We start from the raw sequence: 6,136 nt of genomic DNA on the forward strand, positions 1-6,136 counted from the left end.
CTTCGGAGATGAACTTCCAAAAACACCTCATGGGGGTGAATTCGGAAATGAACTTCCGAATTATGCAGAAACTCTGTTTTTTTTTATGTTTTTTCTTAAACAGTCTCGCATTTTAATTAAACGCAAACGCCAAATAAAATAAGTAACAGATAAACAGAAAATACTAATACAATAAATAAAATCCAAATAATATATACAAGCCGAACCAAATAGTAATAGTGTGCGCAATATACAATCCGAAAACAAAAAATAAATAAACCCGACCACTACTGGGTGTGCCTAACCCTCTCACCCTGAGCCCTCCTCTACCGCCTGTACCCCGCCGCACGGCCCGCATCAGTGACGATCGCCTCCATCACGGCGACTGCATCTGGACCGCCCTGAAGAACGACACCCCGATCCAAGGCGTCCCGCCCAAGCATCTCTATCCGCTGGCAGATCGGCAGGAGATCAATGGCGTGGTCATCCTCGGCCTGCTGGTTCTCCAGGATCTCCTCATGTGCTGGCCTAGGAGCGCCGGGAACGTCGGGTCTCAGTAGAGGATGGGACACCCGGTAGAACCATGTGACGTACCCCTCCTCACTGTGCCAGTCCTGTGTGACCCGAGTGAGACAGTACTCCTGCGGTACCACATGATGCTGCCAGTCCTCCCATATGGCAGTGAGCTGCACTCGGGTCACTGTGTCGGGAGCTGCCTCAAAGGGTGACCTGGGTATCCGCTGCACGAATCTGAACTGACGCATGCACCACTCAGGGAGATACCGGACCATGATGTCGGTCCCGCATGCCAACCAGCCTGAATATTGAGCAATGCCGTCAAAGGGGACAATCTGAGCGTAGTCGACGAACGGCCTCCAGGTGACGTCGTCGTGCATCGTGCGGTCCAAGTACAGACGGTATGGTCCCACCGCATCGTTCCCCCTCTGGAGAGCGTATCTGGCGGCCCTGGGCATGGCGTCCACGTACGCAGGATCGATGTGAAAGCCGTGGATGCGGGAGAAGTAGGAGATGATCCAGCTCTGAAACAGAAACACGATAATGTATTAAAAATAAATACGAAACATAAATAAATAAATAAATACGATAATGTGTTAAAATAAAACGTACCGTAAGCAGTGTGCAGGATCCGACCAACTGCCTCGTCCTCCAGTTGGAGGCCTCATTCAGCTTCTAGTAGAGGTATGCCAGAGTAGCTGCCCCCTAGTTCCACTGGTGAACGGTATCCAGGTCCATGAAGTAGCGGAGGTAGGTCACATCGACGTACCTGGCACTCTTGTCCACAAAGCATGCAGCGCCTACCACATGCATGTACCAGCACCGGAGAGCGCAGCCGCGGTGATACTCTGTGAACAGCTGGTTACCCTCACCCTCAGCATCGGCAGCCGCGTCCAGATGGTGGTCAAAATAAGTGCTCAGTGTGGTGAACCGGACATGAGGCCCAGAAGTCGTGACGCACTCATAGTGAGCAACCTCGTGCTCCATGCCCAAGTAGAGCATCATCCACTCAATGGCCTCCACCCTCTGGATCTTGGAGTGGGTCAACAGCGGCCCCCTAATCGGCAGGTGGAGAAGACACTGCACGTCGTGCAAGGTGATCGTCATCTCCCCAACCGGCAAGTGGAAAGAGGACGTCTCCTTGTGCCAGCGCTCCACAAATGCCCCCTGCATGCCGGTGCTGATCGTGGTGTACCCCGTCATGCAGAGCCCGTTGAGCCCTGAACCTCGCACATGGTCGTTAAACCACTCAGCTGCTGGTTTAAACAGACCGAAAATCTTGCGGGCGTGGTTGACCATTTTCAGCGGCTCTCTCTCCTGTTACAAAAAAAAACAAAAAAGCGACATATATTAAATAAGCGGACATATATTAAATAAGCGACAAATAAACGGTTAGATTATAAAAAATGGTGACAAATAAACGGTTAAATTAAAAAAATACCTCTCCCTCCCAGATCCGCCGAGCGACGTGATCGTGGTAGTGAATCAGCATGGAAGTGTCAAAGGGCCCTCCCAGATAGCCATCCTCCTGCTCATCCTCCTCCCCGGCTGGAGGGTCAACATCCGGTACACCCTCCGACTCGTGCTATGGCACTGGCACCTCCTCCTCCTCCTCCTCCTCCTCTCGCTGGCGGGAAGAAGATACCCGAGCCAGCCGACTCATAGATCCTGAAGCAGATGTACCCTCTCCCACGTCCACGGGAACTCGCACACGGCGTCCCCGGCCCTGCCCCCGTCCCTGGGTCGACGCCAGCTGCGCCGCCGCCCGCTCGCGTCTAGCCGACGCAGTCTGAGACTCTCTCCCCTGTCTGATGCGTGCTGGTTGGTTGTCTGACATGTTCCTGTAAACAATTGAAATCGATTAATATGCGAGACAAAAGAAGAAACAAAAATAATTGAAATTTTGATACAGTTCGGAAGTTCATTTCCGAAAACTGGGATGGAGGTGTTTTCGGAAATGAACTTCCGAAACACCCCTGCGATGGAGTTTTCTGCAACTCCCATGGCAGACCCCAAAACCAAACATCAAACCTATGTCTACACATTCTAAACATCCTAAATATCAGTATAAACCTAACCTAATACATTTTTTGCTATTTGTAAACACCCTAATATACATTTTAATCATAGATCTTAAAATCAAAATGCTTACCGATTGAATGGATTTGAGGACTTTTGAATGTAATCGAGCAAGTAGTTGGAGCCTTTGAGGTAGCTTGGAACTGGTTTGCACAAAAATCTCTTGGGGTGTGAGTTTGGAAGAAGATTAGGGTAAATGATTAGGGGGAGGGGGCTGTTTTGCTTAATCTGCAAAACGCGCAGTATTTCGGAAATGAACTTCCGAAATGGTGTTTACGGAAGTGTCATACCCCAAATTTGTCCTACCCCTTTATTTCTAACTGGCTTAGACTTTGCATTCATGTACATACCTTACATTAGGGCATCTAACACCTTGCACTCATTCATCAAATAAACATCTAAAGCATGGGATCTAGGGTTTCACAATGTACAGGGTTTCTACACTATGCAAGCTTGTGTAACAGAGGTTTTCACTGATCATGGATTGAGGTACTCTATATGCTTGGGATTATCATATAAGTCTTGAGGCATGGGCCTTATGATCGTCGGAGACTTTTACTCAGCATGTGGATTATATTCATTAAAGTGGTCAGGTTATCACTTATGGTATGAGTCATTCGCTCTGAATTCAAGGATTTGAATAGAAGTATGGAGATCTCAAGTGGATTTAGTCAAGGGCAGATTGTGGTTAGAGGATTTGTGTTTACATTTGAGGAGCAAAAGAAAGTTCCAAGTTTCATCTTAATGCAAGCCTTTTGGAAGCAATTTGCTAAGAACTTCGGCCTTAGGTCAAAGTCAACTATGACATGTTGACCTTTTTGTCTCAAGTTCATTTTGAACAGTTCGGTTCCATCATATCATACTTGTTGGTATCTATTCAAGGTGTTGGAGATCAAAAGAGAATTCTTGAATTTCGAGCAAAAAGGAGGGAATGCATTCTTGAATTCAAAGAGAAAGAAGAATGGAGGGAAGAACATATTCAAAGGCAATTTAAAGAAATCTTATCACTTCATCACATCATGTCAAATAGTTACAAAAAGAAGAACCATTTCATTGCCAAACCGTTTCATTACAATTTCATGAACCATGTCCATAATTCAATTAATTCCTAGTTACAGTGTTACATTTTCATATCCAATCCAATTCCTTACAATATCCAAGTTCCACCATAAAAATCAATACATACATGACAATTCAAGTCGCACAAATGCACTAATCTTAAACTAATCCAGCTACTGACAGTTCTATTCTACCATTCCACTTCAATTTCATCACTTGCCAATGTTCCCTCATGCTAAATTCTTTGAATCAAGCTTATAGCCTCTCCATGATCTCCTAGCTAATTCCTTGCACTATATGACCCTGCACATATATATCAAACCCACAGAGAAAACCAAATTCAAACCATAAACAATTCCACAATACATTACCATACCATTCAAATCAAAACATAACCTACTGACAAACTTCCAAACACTTCAATTCATGCAGCACTTCATAACCAACGGGAACTAACGGCATCGCATCCATAACTATTCAGAAAATCACCAAAACCGAACCTACAAAAATCAAAGAAACTGTCAGACAGAATTTCCAATAACAAACACCACCCATCCAGTTTACATCATGTATTAACACACATACAGTTCACATTAGCAGAAAATATAAAAACAAACACAAGTCGCATTCATATTCAGTCCAGCCCTATTAACAAAAAATACCTACAGCAGCCCTGTCAAAGACCATAACCATCCTATATCTAGTAGCCCGCTGCTTCGAACCATTCAATGCATACACACACTGCAGCCCTTAATTCCACATCACATTCACTTTCCATATAACCCACAGTTACCAACAGACTAACAAACTCCATCTAACTGATTTTATATAACAATCCTTCTTTACTAACAGTTAACCAAACACGGTTCAGCCACATACCACATGCAGCCAAACCCTCATTCAATAAAACCCAGCATATACATGGCAAATCGGAAAAGAAACTCACAGATAAAACCATTTCAGTCCCTGTAAACCTGCAGCATTCCTACACATTGGTAAATCATATCCAAACAACACGTTATGCCACTTTCAGCATCATACACAAATTAAACCACACCTGCACATATCATACCAAGCTGCCAGTCAATATATTAGGTCTCTAACCACCAAAAACAATTACAAAACAAGTTCCAAAATTAACCACCTTTCGTGCCAACCTAACCGAATATAACTAATTCTCCTAATCATTCAATTAACTTGCTAATAGAACCTCAGCTATTACTAACTGTTTTACTAACAGTTCCGGCTTAACTTCAACTTCAATAATAGAGAATAACAGAATTGCAAACCTATAACTAATTCATTCTCCTAACAGAACTCAACTTCACAAAGAAAGCCGGTCCCGTGTGTATTCCATACCTCATGATCATGGCCAATAAGTTTCGGTCCTCCATCCACATTGTATTTCAGTCACAGCTCCAGGTTATCTACAGCACTGCCATATTTGTTTGTACCACCAAGAAACCTGCAGAGCCAAAGCTAATGTTAGTCCCACATTCAAGAAATTAAAAAAATTCATTGCAAGTTGTCATTTAGGTCCCACATTCAAGGATTTATCATCATTACCCAATCATTGCTCATATAAAAAGGCAGCTTCACACATCTAGAAAAGGCACAAGCACAAGCTTCCTCATCGTTTCGCTTGCAAACATTGAAAGAAGAAGTGCATAGTTAAAAGTTCAAACACCCACCATTCTTCATCATCTTACTCTCATCTTCTTCTCATCTCCTTCATTCTTCACACTTCACCATCACCAGCAACCTTCACCCCTCCGCACTTCAATTTCATCATCATCTCCGTGAAAAGGAACATAGGAAGAGAAGAAGAATTGTGTAACAGAAAAAAGCAATAAAGAGACTCACCGTGATAGAATTCTGAAGCTCCCCGACTTCTCTCGATTCATCGTCATCCCAAACTTCACACACTTCAGCACTCTCGATTCTCCACCATTTTTCTTATAACCTCCATTCATCATTTGCGCATATCTTGACCATCATCATCAACCACCACTCAACAACCTTGAATCTTCACCACAAAGCATCTTCATTCATCCACCAGCCTTCAACCCTCACACCATCATCAACGCGACATGATTCCAATTCTCAAGAATCTGCTAACAAGCAATTATCAACAACAACACCATAGCTCAGAATTGTTTCAAAGCAACGAAAGAGAAGAAGAAAAGAAGTGTAATATGCAAGATGCTTGTACCTAAAGAATCGGAAGCTCATTGTTTGGATTTTCTTGCTTCGACTCGCGTTTGAAGGAGACTGAGAGAGTGCGATTGACGCTGAGTTCCTGAATCAGGGAAGCGGGGCGATTCTTGCTTTCTTCCGTTGGTTCACGGCGACTGAGAGAGTTGATCGGAGTTGAAATCAGAAAATTTCCGCCGCGTCGTCGTAAGAAAGAGGAAGAAGGAGTCACGAGCAAAGTCCAATCGCCCTCAAGTAACCCTAATCCCCAAATTCTCTTCTTCTTTTATTTTTATTAATTTGTTTTATT

At 43.9% G+C, this 6,136-nt stretch overlaps 1 long non-coding RNA gene across 6 annotated transcripts; it reads right to left on the bottom strand.

The window, feature by feature from the left end:
* Positions 1–264: 264 nt before the first annotated feature.
* LOC131643831 (uncharacterized) lies at positions 265–5,890 on the bottom strand. 6 transcript variants are annotated; one of them, XR_009296313.1, is made up of 8 exons: positions 5,846–5,890; positions 5,497–5,744; positions 5,200–5,410; positions 4,580–5,098; positions 4,038–4,133; positions 1,937–3,936; positions 1,108–1,812; positions 265–1,019 (listed from the first exon to the last, which is right to left on the bottom strand). It is a non-coding gene; the product is annotated as an uncharacterized LOC131643831 (long non-coding RNA). The 6 variants fall into 6 exon arrangements; XR_009296309.1 differs by having other exon boundaries at positions 4,034–4,133; XR_009296310.1 differs by having other exon boundaries at positions 4,030–4,133.
* Between the last annotated feature and the right edge of the window lie 246 nt (positions 5,891–6,136).

This window comes from Vicia villosa, linkage group LG1 (assembly GCF_029867415.1).
Source record: "Vicia villosa cultivar HV-30 ecotype Madison, WI linkage group LG1, Vvil1.0, whole genome shotgun sequence".
Taxonomy (NCBI): Eukaryota; Viridiplantae; Streptophyta; class Magnoliopsida; order Fabales; family Fabaceae; genus Vicia; species Vicia villosa.